This window comes from Mycteria americana, chromosome 3 (genome assembly GCF_035582795.1).
Source record: "Mycteria americana isolate JAX WOST 10 ecotype Jacksonville Zoo and Gardens chromosome 3, USCA_MyAme_1.0, whole genome shotgun sequence".
NCBI lineage: Eukaryota > Metazoa > Chordata > Aves > Ciconiiformes > Ciconiidae > Mycteria > Mycteria americana.
Genome location: NC_134367.1, coordinates 8,072,292 through 8,085,989, shown reverse-complemented (window position 1 = coordinate 8,085,989; position 13,698 = coordinate 8,072,292). Strand labels below are relative to the sequence as shown.

Genomic DNA, 13,698 nt, shown 5'->3' with positions numbered 1-13,698 from the left:
TGTACTGGTATTTGAACATTTCTTGTGATTCTAGCAAGTATCTTCATACTATTAAACATTTCAGACAGAGAGCTGGTGAAGCAATAGGGAGTTGTAGGGTCTCTGTTTCCTTACTAAATTTACTGTTCCGCAGCCTGTTTCCAGAGGCCTGGGATTTACTCAGTGAAAGCTGCACTTCAAGACTGTCCTTTGGGGACTATCATCATTGCTTTGAGAATGGAGATTCAGTCACCTGGGTCATCTGCCACCTCTTGACTTTGATCGTGGGTGTTCAGCAGTCCTGCTGAAGGGAGAAGGGCATGGTGCAGGCTGCGAAAAGGGATGGGGCAATGCAGCTTGCCTTGCTGCACACATCTGGCCAAAAGGTGCTGGACAGGTAACCCCATCCCATATCTGGAAAGGGGCAGGGAGAGAGTTACAGGAAATGCAGAGCAATTTTGCTATCATTTCACAAAGCGTTTGTTGGCACTGTCCATCGCTAGTTGTAAGGCCCAGTAGAAGTTATTCGTCCATTAGGCATTGCTGTGCTGCCCCAGGAGTGCTATATCACCATGCGTGTCTCCTGCAAGGCTTGGGAAGAAATACGGTAGGATTGTCTGTGCTGGATTCATTTTGCAGGCCACCAGTTTGACAAGGCTGGTTTATATTCTGTGTTGTGAATTCCCCGGGGCAGGGAATGTCTTAATGGGTTTCATTTACACAGTGGGGTTTCTTCTTTGTGGTCTTAAGGAAACATGCACAGCGTTTAGACACTGAATAGCAGGACTGAGATTAGGAGGCAAATTGAAGCATGAGTGACAAAAGGGACGAGCCACAGCCAAAAAGCAGGTGAGGATGGAGAGAGAGAGAGAGCATTAACCACAGGAGCACATTTATTTCAGCCCCTGCAAGAATCTCGGTTTTCTCTGTGGAGTCTTCTGGTTTGGGTAGAGAAACCATAAAATATGGCAGTCTGAGGGTCACAAATGCCAAATTTCTTGCTCCTTCTCCAGTGCCTGGCTGAAGAAAACATTCATCACATATTCCCGTGCTTAAGTGAACATTGGTTTGGGACTTGAGTAGGAGGAATGACGAAGAACTAAGAAATAATTACTTGATTCATTCTCTGATCATTCTTTACAAGTATTAGAAAAGGTGTTATTATCTATTACTGCTGAAAGATCATTATTTTAATTGTTCTTTGATGAGAACAGAAAACAAGGGAATCAGTTACTCAGTGTGGTCCATTAGTAATATGTTGAAGAAAAAAGCAGAATCCCCTGAAGCTTTTCCCAAAGATGACATTTATTAGGTTGTAAAATAGCCTCCCATCGAAGCATTTGAAGCCCTGTCAATTGATAGGTTACTGAGACCAAGGGGCCATAAGACCTCCCTCAGTTAACTGCTGATTGAATTGGAGTGAAACTAAAGAAGTCGTTTTGAAGATTCGCAGTGACTGTGAGTATCCCACAACCTGTGCAAAATTGTCAAAGAAACTGGATTTATTTATGTTCTGAATGTCTAGATTCAACCTCTAGCTATTGGCCGTCGCTAGATCTTTTACTCTTAAGGCTGAAAAAACCTCGTTAGCTAATTTTTATTCTCTCTTTAAATACTTATAGTCTGTGATTAAGAAACCTCTCAGCCTTTTCTTTGTAAAATTAAAGAGGTATGTCTTCTCACGTCTTTCTCCAGAATGAAGTTTCCCAATACTTCATTCATTCTTGTGCCTTTCCCTGAATTCTTTCCCATTTCTTAGTGTCTGCAGCCCCTGAAATAGGCTCTGAATATCAGCAGCAGTTGCACCAATGCCAAATTGGGATGATATATGATTTCTTTGCTTCTTCTACTTGATATTACATCTCTAGTACATGCATTACCCTGCTGAAGATGTCAGACTGGTAGTCTATATTAAACCAATTAGATTCTATAACTTGCTAGGCTTTTTCCAGTTTGCTTCTGGCCTCCTTTCTCATGCCTGAGAAGCAAGATCTCCACTGTTTAATCTTACATTCAGGACTTTGCATATGTCTGTACTGAAATTCATATTGTTGCCTTGTGTGCAGTTTACTGGATTGCTTTCTGGTTTGCTTTGGTTTATTATCCTCTTCATTCCATACCACTTCCCCAAACTTTCACAAACTTACTAAGTAATAATTTAACTTTTTCTTCCCTGTCAGACGTAAAAATACCAAATAGCCACTAGTAAGGCAGGATCACTCACTGAGTGAACAGTTGCAGTTTACTATTTCATTTGGAAAGGTATCAGTTAGTGGGTCTCCTATTCGTCTACACTGTACTATGTTGATTTTAAACCAGCCAAGTTTATTACTCAATAATTGAAGTCTGGTGCTTTTCAGAAGCATCAACCCTATTACTTTTATCCATCTCATTTTAGGCTCATCAAAATGTGAGCCTGGATTCATTTCCCAAGATCCCTTTTTCATTAACCATTGTTGATGGACATTAATTATTTATTCGTTGAGTCCCATCATAGCTGTTCTGTGTTTTTGCCTGGGGTTGAAGTGAAGCAGACAGGCCTATCATGATAGGCCTATTTACCTCTTTTTAATGTGATAATAGGCCTATTTACCCCTTTTTAATGTATGTAGTGTGCGGAGAGCATCAACTTATTTACCACCTTCTAAAATCTTCCAGGGGTTACAGAAAAGCATTGTGTTGCAGGGAGCTGGGGGCATACATACAAGCAGCTACTGGATTTCACTAAGGGCTTTTAATTTTTATTATTATTCTAAATGTGACTGTTGGTTTCTATTATTGTATCATACTCCCTTCTGCGTAGCAGTTTGCATTCAGAATCTCTTGGGTTTTGTGCTTCTTCAGAAACCGGATAGGAGGAATCTTTGGGAAGATCACCTGACCTGGCCTGAACTGAACTATTTTATTTTCTGTTCTATTCCTGCGCTCATCAGACGAGCATTTGAACATCTTCCAGTAATGCATTAAGCAAAATGATTATACATCTTTCAACTATTGTTTTCACAGCCTCCCCTCTGGGGAGGAGGGTTTGAAGCGCAGTATATTATTTTGATAGGATTTTAAGGTGGTTTGATTTTTGTGAAATGTGTATCCTCTTACGTATTTTATTTCATATAGGAGATGCTGAAGAATTGCACCATGAACTTTTAGTGAAAGGGGATGAGATTTGAAATAGTCTGCAGTTCCTAAAGGAATTCATTCCACCATTTCGATGAGACCCTTATTTCTCTTTCCATCGAGTCAGAGGATCATAGTTGCTTATCATTGTCTTCTTCTGGACCTTTAGTATGTCATGGACATGTCCTGGGTCCAGATGACAAAGTTAAGGATCAGGGCACAGAAGTCATTTCAGAATTCTTCAGGAAGCTGGACTAGATGGTAGAGGAGAGGTTTGACGTGCAGTGATGTTCTCAGCTGGCTGAGTTTCTTGTATCACGATATCTCCATGTCCATATCTGTCCCATAGTTGTATTCACCTAGCCAGCCCAACCTGAAAGGCATTATTCAGAAATAGCAGTATATGGGAGCTTAGCACCAGCATTCATTGTCAGCTGTACTGCTGCACGTTGGAAGGAAAGATTCCTTCTCTGAGGCACTGCGGATTTCAGGTTGAAGTGTTACCATGGCATAAGTCAGGAAGAAGGGATATTTGATTCAGGAATCTTAGCTCAGAGTCCAGAACACGTCAGCAAGACTGAGTTTTGGGTATATAGATGGGCCAATGGTTAATGGCTAAAACCCCCCAAAAGCTGTGTTATAAATAGATACATGATATTTCTCACAGAGCATGACCATGCTTCTTTGCAATGACCAGTTTTGAGGCATGCTGTAGTTACTGGGAAGGGTTTGCCATCTGATAACAAGTTGGGGCAGAATTTATAAGCTTCAGGGAGGTTTTATTTGTCCTATTTTTTTCTGGCAATTTGCTTATATGTTAAGCCTCTTGCTCAAATTCATCACCTTCCTAAGGGTAGAAATGCAACACTCAGATTTTGAATACAGTCAATTAACCCTTAAGAAGACATGACTACCAGCATCTAACTAAAACCCTCAAGAGCAGCTGTTCCCAAAATTTCCTATTCGTGAAGCCCTTTTTGGTGCCACAGTACAATTTTCCTGCTCATTTCCAGGACCATGAGCATTTCCAGTTTGGGGCTTGGGATGCCCTGAATGGTTTGAGAACCCCTGCTCCTGCCCTGTGGGCTCCTGAGAGAGAAAACGCTCTCCTTGCTGAGCCCCTTGAGTCACAAAGTCTGCACTTTCATGGGAATTTCTGTTTCTTTCTCCTCTGTAATCGCCGTTGGAAATGAGAAAGCATCAGCAGTGCTATGCAAGTGGGATGAAGGCTTTCATGGCTCCTCTATGTATTATGACCTTTTTAATTTTTAAGAACAGGATCCTTGATCTCATGTTTTCTTCTCTAACACATGGGACATGCTCGTGGTTAAGTCGCTACTGAGTAGATTTGAATCTGGGAACAAATCTTTAGCCTCAAGAACATGGAGGTTTCCACAGAGGGTCTCCCAGTGGGTTGCGTGCCTTAATTTAAATGACTGCTCATTGAAAACTTATGGCACTTTCACCAGCTTAGCGCAGCAAAGGTGATGCTGGAGTCAGTGGTGCAAAATGACTGCGAAACCATCCTGCTATTAACAAATGGTGTCTGCAACCACAGTGGTGTTTTACTGCTTTTAAAAAATTGCCTGCTTTTGGCTGCGCTGTGGAAAAATAATGCCTACTGGAGTGTTCCTGCCTCTGACCATCTTCTGACTGTGACCCGACATGAACTCATTTATGTAATGCTTCCTAGCAGCAGTGCTGCTGCTGGAGACGTGGCTGTTCCTGTGACCAGAGGTAGCTCCACCTCCAACTTTAAAGGTCTTTCTAGCTATTCAGTTCAAGAAATGCCATGCCAGGAAGGAGGGGGTTTCTTCACGATCATCACAACACTGGTGCTGGAGACCAGCAGTGTTCTATCCACACCTACTGTGCCGGGTGAGCTTGCTGAGAAGGGCTATGTTTGTTCTTTTGTCTCGTAGTGTGTTGCCAAAGACTCCCCCTTTCCTCGTGTTGCAATTCCTTCCCTCTTGCAGGTAAGGGATACTGGTTGAGTATTGTGGTGAGGTGACTCCTGGTTGTTACGTGTAATTTTTTTGCTGTTGTGCCAAATGCAGAAGAACCATGTGGTTTGGGAAGATTTTGATGTCTTAGCTCAGGGGTGGATTTTCAAACAGTTGACTTCACAGGAACTATGGCAGTCTGAGGCTCTGTAGCTGACAGTTCATGGCTGTGGTATCAGCAGCTTTTAAGGAGTCAGTCTCAATGTAACATAATAAACAATAATATTTAGTTTCAGGCCAGGAATCTTCTTCATCATCCATGATGTTTGTGGAAGTAATGATTTCTTGACTGTAGGACAAATCTAATATATGCAAGGATAGACACTTCCAGATGTGCTTCCAGGCCTGAATCCAGAGCTAGAAATCTATACCATACTTCATTCAAGAGCAACGGAAAGAGGGCCTGGATAACCCTTTATTTCTTTAAGCTGCCTCCATATTTCAAGAGCAGAGGCTTTGTAGCATGAAGGTGTAATTTAAGATTATTCCTATGCTGATTGCAAGCACTCAATTCTTTGCATTTTAAGAATTAAGTGCTCTCGGGGTGGAAGTGGTGTGTCTCAGCTGAAGACTCTCTTAAGATAGTCTGCTAGCGATCAGTTGTCTGTAGCCAGACATCTGGCAAGAATCATACAGCAAGAATCAGATCTGTAAGTCTTACCTATTCCCCTGAGACGAGTTAGACTGCTGCAGTGGAGTGTGTTCCCTGGGACGGTAATTCTGATTCATTTCCATGCCACAGATTCGTGCATCCATTCACAGCAGACCTCAGATTGTAACACTGGACACCAGGTATTCTGCTTTCTTTTTCTCAGATGCTAGAGCTTATTGCTAGGGCTTTCTTTTTTTTTTTTTTTCCTTGTTGTCTTTTGTTCTTCATTTTCCCCCTTCTCCACTCTTTCAGCTTCTATATGGGTAAAATTACACATCTCAGCTTAGAATTTATGTTAACATGTACTTGTCTCCTGTTCTTGGTCACGATGGCTTAGAAAGCCTGGAGGAAAATGCTGTAATTTAATGTCCATTCATGTGTGTTTTCAGTACTTCCCTTTAAACATAGCTACATATGGAAACCTTGGCAAGTACAGAAATAACAAAAGTGCCATCCCCACTATTCCATGAAGTACCATGCAGTCGTTACAGGGATAAGTTGTGCTTATTTTCTATAGGAATATCTCATCACTTCAAAGGCTGTCCCTTTGACTCCGCAGCTGATCTATCTCCCTGTTAGCTGCTGCAATATAGAATCGGAAGCGTTTGGGTAGATGGTGCCAGAGACAGGGCAGTTCTGAGTGAAACTCAACTGTAATCCCCAATTTATATTACCGCAGAATACAGTATGGTACGGAGGTGTTTGGGCTGGCTCCACATAGAGTAAGACAATACCCACAGTGCATCCAAGCTCATGTGCTCTGTCGGTAGGGCTTATCAGTTCAAGAAGCCATGTCCCTTGCATAGCTTTGCTGCCTCTGGACCAAGCTGACGCATTTACCTACCAAGTGCTGTCCTGCAGCATGAGGTAGCATTGCCAGCTTGGTAGGGTATCAGCTTGGAGATCTCTCCATGTTATGGCAAACTGATTAAAACCTACATGGGAAGCACCCAAATTTGTATTTCAGTTGAAAGCATCCTCAAAGGCATCCAGTGCACTTCTGTCCTTTCTCTCCTAGGTGTCTGGTATGCCTCTGGCTTTCATTGCCCAAGGCAAATTTAGCCTTATTGGCAAACTGCTTCGTTTTAATAACCTTCCATTTTGAATTTGCAGTATGTAAGTATGGCTTTGGTTTGCTATGGATGACCAGGTCTGTCTTCTGCAGCATAAAAACCACTAGCAGAAGGCAGAGAATGGAACTGATTCATCAGTAATAGCATCTCAAATGCATTTTTTACTTCTGAAGTGCTCTGGGAAATGCTTACCTTGAAAACCGCAAACTGCGGTACATGTAGATTGATAGCTGGGTGGTTTTGCTGAATATAGAAACCAAAAGCTCTGTATATAGACTAATTGGAGGCGTAGAGACCTTGCTGACACCTCTGTGACACAGGATCATTCAGGCAGGATAAGGTCATACTAGAAAACTTGCTGGAATCTCAAAGCAGAATCTGGCAAACCTTGGAAGGTCAAAAACATCAGTGTTTTGCCTGGATTCTCCTTTTTTGCTGCTGGAGCCTACTTCCTCCAAAAGAGGTTAAAAGAAGAAAGGTACTTTTAAGTTTCTCTTTGTAAATGAAATCATAATTGATGGAAAAATAAAGCAATTGATGTAATGTAAACCTCCTGGAGTAACTGGAGAAGGTGCTACAGAGGCTTCCCAGCAGTTATACATTGAGAAACATTCTTAATCTCCTAGATAATGTAGAAAAGGAATGACATTTATTAGCTACAAGTCCTCACAAGCTGAGGATGCAGTTTATAAAACTGTCTTTGACTCCCCCTCATTTTCCTCCTTTATTGTAATCCTTCACCATGGATCATTTTACGTCTAAACTCACCTTCATCTGTTATCATACTTCAGTGATTTATCGACATCACAAACTTCTGATTAATAAGGCTAGAAGAACATCCATCAGAAGAACTGAGAAAGTGTGATCATTTCCTCTCAGGCTCTCATTAGCTGTGGCTTTCCTTTTGGGAGTTTTATCTTTGTCTTTCTATTTCCAGACTGAAGCATATGATGTTTAAAAATAATTTCCTACAATTAATCTTCTGTTCCTCTGGGCTTTTAATAACTTTGGTCAAGACGGAATATGATCTCGATATTGTCAGCTGAAATAAGCAGAAAACAACCCAAACTGTCCATATACGCTCTTAATGAATGAGCAGGCAAGTCAGAATTAATAGATGGCTTGATTCAGCTTCCTTCATTCAAGATGGAGAATACAAAGTCCTACAGATAATCCTATGATCATATAAAATGTTTGTGGGATAGGTAGGAATTACACTCACAGTGTCTTTTCTAAAAGAATTTCCTTTTTCTTTACATTGCTTGGGTTTTAAATGACATGGGTTGTGGTGAAATGCACCTCTGGTATTTTCAGATTGCTATGCCAAGTAAAATGGGAAAGGTTTTGGTTTAGAGTTTCCATACTAAGTTCTCCTTTTAATGAGACACTCCTAGGTTAAAAATACCTTTCAAAAGTGACTTCCCACGTCTTTTCTACATTAGTGACAGATTGGAGAAGAAAATGTGGAGTACGCCTGAAAGTGATAAGTTGAGGTTAGAGGTCTAGCCAAAGTCAAGTGCTAGGGAGTTTCAGCTGTAGAGAGCTGATGCTTTGAATTATAATCAAGTGATTAATGTTTCTAACATAAGTGGGTTTGGGAGTTACAAGGACTTGCAGCAACAGCTTGGATAAGTATGGTGAAACCTGCTTTTAGAGATGTTTTATTTATAGCACATTCATTAGGTTGGACAGAATGGACAACATGTGCTTATGTGGTTAATGATAAATCCATCTGAGGACTAAACTAGTCTGCTGAGTTCTAAGAAAGCTGTTTGTAGGTCAGATTTTTCTGGAGAGGGGCGGACTTGAGAGAAACAATTCTTATTTGTTTGAGGGGAGGGGCAGGGAGAGGGGAGAAGCTGAAACCAGCTTTTCTCCTGCTGTAAAATACGTAGGATGTAAATGTTACAGATCTTCATTCATTTTTAAAGGTCATTTGCCTGTGAAGTCTGTGTAGCTGGCTTCATAAATACCAAAAATAACATGGGAAGGAGCAGGCGTGCCTGGAAAGGTATAGGAATATTTTTTACGAAATAGCAGGTAGTCTAATGTTAACATGTGAAAACTGCAGTGATCTCTATGAACTGCAAAAGCCAGAAAAGGCTTCATCTCTGTGGCATTATAGTTTTGCTTGTGGGATTCAGACATTCTAGCAGGAAATGAAAGGTATTGAACAAAAAAATTGTATGTAAGACTGTTCCTTTTGCTTGAAATCACCAGACCTTAATCCTGCTTCTGTAAGTGGTTTAAGATAGTCTTTCAAATAGAAGTAGTTTCCCCTGAATGATAAAACAAGGTGAGAGTATAGCTAATAAAAACAATGTTTTGGCACATCATTAGTGTTGTGGTTTTAGTTATAGATCTACCAATATGATAAAAAAGATTGGTTCCCTTCTTCTAGCCCTATCCAGGGTAGTGCGGGTCGTTCACCCACAGGTCCCACTGTTTCCACTGTGGACCGTGATGCCATTGGATTTCAAACTGAGCTCTGGAGAGTTCTCATTAAAAAAAAAAAAAAAAAAGGCAAGACAAACAAGTAAAACAAAGCCCTTATTAATTCCCTTAATATAGCATGCAAATGCAAAAGTGTGTTATTTCTCTCTAGAATCTCATTAGTTGCTTGTCTGGATAGGACAGCTAAACCTTGCAGAACTAAACACCTCACAGGTAAATGACTATCAGAAAAGGATTGCATGTTGCACGTCCTCACAAATAAACAGGCAAAACCTGTCCTTTCAAGATACACCTGTTCCCTGCTGCTAGTCTTATTTTTAGGTAAAAATAGAAACGTGATGTTTATTGTCAAGGAAGCTAATTGCAAAGTGGCTACTCTCAAATGTGTTGCCCATACATTTTCCAGGTGTCGCTACAGGTGCTATTTGTGAGTGAGCTGAGTTTATCAGAAGTTTGAAAGCTGACTGATTATACTGAGTAAGTATTTTTAGAGAGAGAAAATGGCACCTAGCAAAGATATATTTAATTATATACATACATGTACAACAAAACCAAGTACAGGAAGTTACCCCAGGTTAATTCACATTGAAAACTCATTACTCTCAGGATAATGAACTAATGAAAGACATGGTGGCTTCTCCCCTCCCTTGGCACCTTGCAATCCAGAGTGGATGCCCTGCTGAGAAGATACACTTTAGTGCTGCACAACTTATGGGGCTCCAGTAGTAACTGCATGAAACCTAATGGCCTAATCAGAATCTATCTCATTCAGAGGCTACACAAGATTACTTGTTTCTGGCATCAAAAGGCATGATGACACTATTATCATATTTATTTTATAGATGTGAAATAATCTGTGCTCTGTTATGCCAGGCAAACGCATATCTTGCTTTTGGCCCCCATATTAGACACTGAAAAATTAGGTGCAGAGATTGAAAGAATTAGCTAGGCTCCCTCCATAATCCCTGGAGCAGGAGGGGCAGCTCCAGAGGTGATTCATCTCACCTGTCTCAAACTATGTTTGGATAAGACAAATTATCCTCCACAAGTGCCAGTCTCTCTTCATTAACTACAGAGAGAGACAGCACAGGTATTTAGTTCCAATCTACCTTTGAGATGGCTAAGCTGAGTGGAGAGACATCTTACCCCATGGATTTAAGGAGCTGCACTTGTGCTTTGAACTGCAATGGCAAAGCTCTAGGGATAGACATGCTCCTTGCCTTAGACAGCTTACGGACAATCAGTGTCCAAAGTGCAAGAAATAAGGATGTTAAAGCTGTGTAGAAAAGTCTGAGACTCACAGGGGCAAGCTTGCGTTTATCCAAGGCTTCCGGATGAAGGAAAAGTCTTGTGAGGCTTTCGGAGAACTTTTCATTCTGAGACTAGCAGTATTTTAGTTAATTGATTAAGTTAGTGCCAGGGCACTGCCACTGGAAAACTTTTATCCATGGTGTTAAATCTTATTGTGGTCCCTGTTTATCTCAGTCCAGCAGCAGCTCTCTGGCATGGCTTGAACATTAGCATTGGCCAGAGCTCGTTCCCAATGTTCGGTCTGGATAGGGCCGTTCTCTTTTGGAGGTTAAGTGCATTTAGCCTCCAACTTGCGTGTGGCTGGACTGTGCCTGCTGGCCCCAGGGCCAAAGACCAGACCTGACCCTGTTTAGTTCATTAGAAGGTGCACCAACAGTCTCTTACAGCCTCTTCATCTTCTGTTTTTATTATTTTACCTTGTCAGGATCAGAACCATGGGGAAACAGGTAAGGTATGCTGGGCTTGATACAGGGCTATCCTTACTTTGAAATAGTATGGTGCTATCTAATTCCCTTCCGCTGTTCTCTCTAATCTGTAAAGACCTTGCAGATCTGATTTTGGCCTGGATGCCCTAATCTGCATCATGGGCTGCCCCGTTCACCGACTTCAATGGGCCACACTGGAGTATGTCAGGGTCTGGAGCTGATAGTAGTTTTTTGAGCTGGTTGAGCAAACAGATCTGCAAGACCTCTTCTTGACAGTACACCAGATCTGATCTGAAAGGAGACACAGCCTTAGACATCTGTTTTAAGGGCATAACTATTCTGAGCTTATTTGAACTCAATACAAGGCTCTGTTTATATTTCTTTGATTAATTGAAAATAACCTCTTGTTAAGGGAGTGACAACTGATACTTTAAGATTGTGCTCAAGTCATTCACAAGAGCGAAAAAAATACACCAAAGGTTAGGCAGGTCAAAGCCCTTGTTTGGATCAAAGCGTATGTTGAACACTCTATAAATGCCAAATCTTAAAGTGTTTTGTATTTAAGGTTGAAGTTTGGAGTAAAACGATACTATAACAATAAATCTCTAATTCAGCTTGTTAACACGCTACCACATTCACAAAGGCACAGCAGAGAGATGCTTCTGATGGAGCAACTGGATACCAGTCTAAGTGTGTTAAAAATTTCCAGCATAGGTGAGATCGTTACTGTAATACCACGTCCAGTTCTGGTAGGCACATTTCGACAAGGACTTTAATGCAATGGAAATGGATCTTGAAAGAGTGACAGGCACGATTTGTGGTCTGTCCGTAAAATCTGCCTTACCATGAGAGTCTAAAAAAGCTCAGCTGATTTTATTTATTCAGGACAAGCTTATGAGGTAACTTGCCTGTGCTTTTGTAAGGTTGAGCCTACGTGGTGAGGGAACAGCAGGCTCCAGTTTCCACTTGGAGCTGCGTGGCCTGGGTGCTTTCAACCAAAGTGCTGGAGGAACCCCAGCTATGCCTGGGCTTGAAACATTCCTGCTGTGCTGAGGGTAAACGGAGGTTGGGCTGTACCTTGGTGGACTGCAGCCCTCCTCTGCCCATGCCTGATCTGTAGCTTCCTGGAGTGGATTGATGAGTGATGGCCAGGGTTGAGGGTGGAGAGTGAGGCCAGACAAATACAGATTAAAAAGGCAGCCTTCCTTCTTGACAGGGTGATAACCACTGAAATAACTTATGTGGGGTAAATTGTCCTTCATTGAAAGTCTCCAATTCAGGGTAGGATGTCTCCTTGAAAGATGTGCCATAGTTCGTAGCGGTTCTGGTGTTAGTTTGGGACACAGCTCTGTGGCTTCAGCTATGCGGGCAATCAGACCAGGTGATTGAAATTATCAAACGAGCGATCTCACCTGGCCTTAAGATATCCCTACTAAATAGGAATACTTTAAAATTCTTATTTTAGTAGGAATATTATATTCCTATTAAACTGACTGGGAGGTGGAGAGGTCTCAGGGAGGCCATCTTTACCTTGGGAAAGCTCAATTTTAAGGAAAAAAAAATCTCCCACCACTTTCAAATTTGTGGCCAGAATGACTATGTTTATATTTTCTTTTCAGGAAGGAACTGAATCTGAGCTTAGACCTGGGTTCCAACTGTCCCTAGAGCTTACTGTATCTGGTGGGACAACTTTGAGCAAGATGAGGGGTGATTCACCTACTTCCAAGTGAAAAGTTTCCATTTGACCTGCTCCTCAGTCTGTAGTGACCTGTTGTGCGGACATGTCATCCACCCTACAGAGGTGGTGGGGACCCCAAATTGGGAAGACAAGAGGACCCCTTAGAAAGTCCCATGGGCTCCTACCAAAGGGTTTATGGCACTGCTTACTGCAAAGGCAGGTGGGATTTGCAGAGAGCCTAAAGTCAAAGTGTTAGGTCTAAAGGATGCTTTAAAAACTGCCACCCAGTTCAATAGCGGTTGTCCCCTTGTACCCAGCGTGTAGAGAGGCGTTCAGAGGCTTTGCCTTGCTGGAAGATATCCATCCAGCTTTGTTCAATTAAGGCAGTATCTTGCATCCATCAAGGCAAAGGTTTGACCACGTGCCCAGTGTGATTTTCTACTTCTGTGGGTCACGCCATCATCATGCCTTGCCGGCGCTTGGGCTGCCACCTGCCTTGTCCCCAAGGCGTGTGGAGCCATGTGCTCCTCACCAGGCTGGGCACAGGACCCCAGCAGCCCTGGCCCGTCTCCTCCGCCGTCCCCACGCACCGGGAGCTGCGGGCAGTGCTGCGTTTTGGAGCAACTGCCTGCAACCCCAGGCAGAATTAGCTGGGCTCTCGCGGGCAGCAGCTGACCCATGGGGTGCAAGGGGGACATTGCTTCCTGCCTGCTGCCCTCAGGCACAAGCCAGAGCATTCGAAGAGTTTAGAAAAGCCAGAAAGCTGCTGAAAACAGCGTTTTGCTCTCAGTGTCTATCATCATCACACCACTCCTGCTCAAATAAATAAACTCTGATGGGAATCCCCCCCTTCCCCCCCCCCCCCCCCGCCCTTCATTCCTTGCTTTAATAAAACTTGTCACAGTGCTGGGTTTTTTTCCAGTCAGCAGATTTTTAGGCTGGTTAATGAGGGGGAAAAATTTCTCTGCTCCCCCCCCCCGCCCCCCAAATTGCCTCCCCTTTCTTT

General features: G+C 42.4%; 1 protein-coding gene across 1 annotated transcript in view; it reads left to right on the top strand.

Moving 5' to 3' along the window:
• Positions 1–13,698, top strand: part of EVA1A (eva-1 homolog A, regulator of programmed cell death) — a 214,712-nt gene that overhangs the window by 133,859 nt on the left and 67,155 nt on the right. The gene's annotated exons all lie outside the window — the stretch shown is intronic.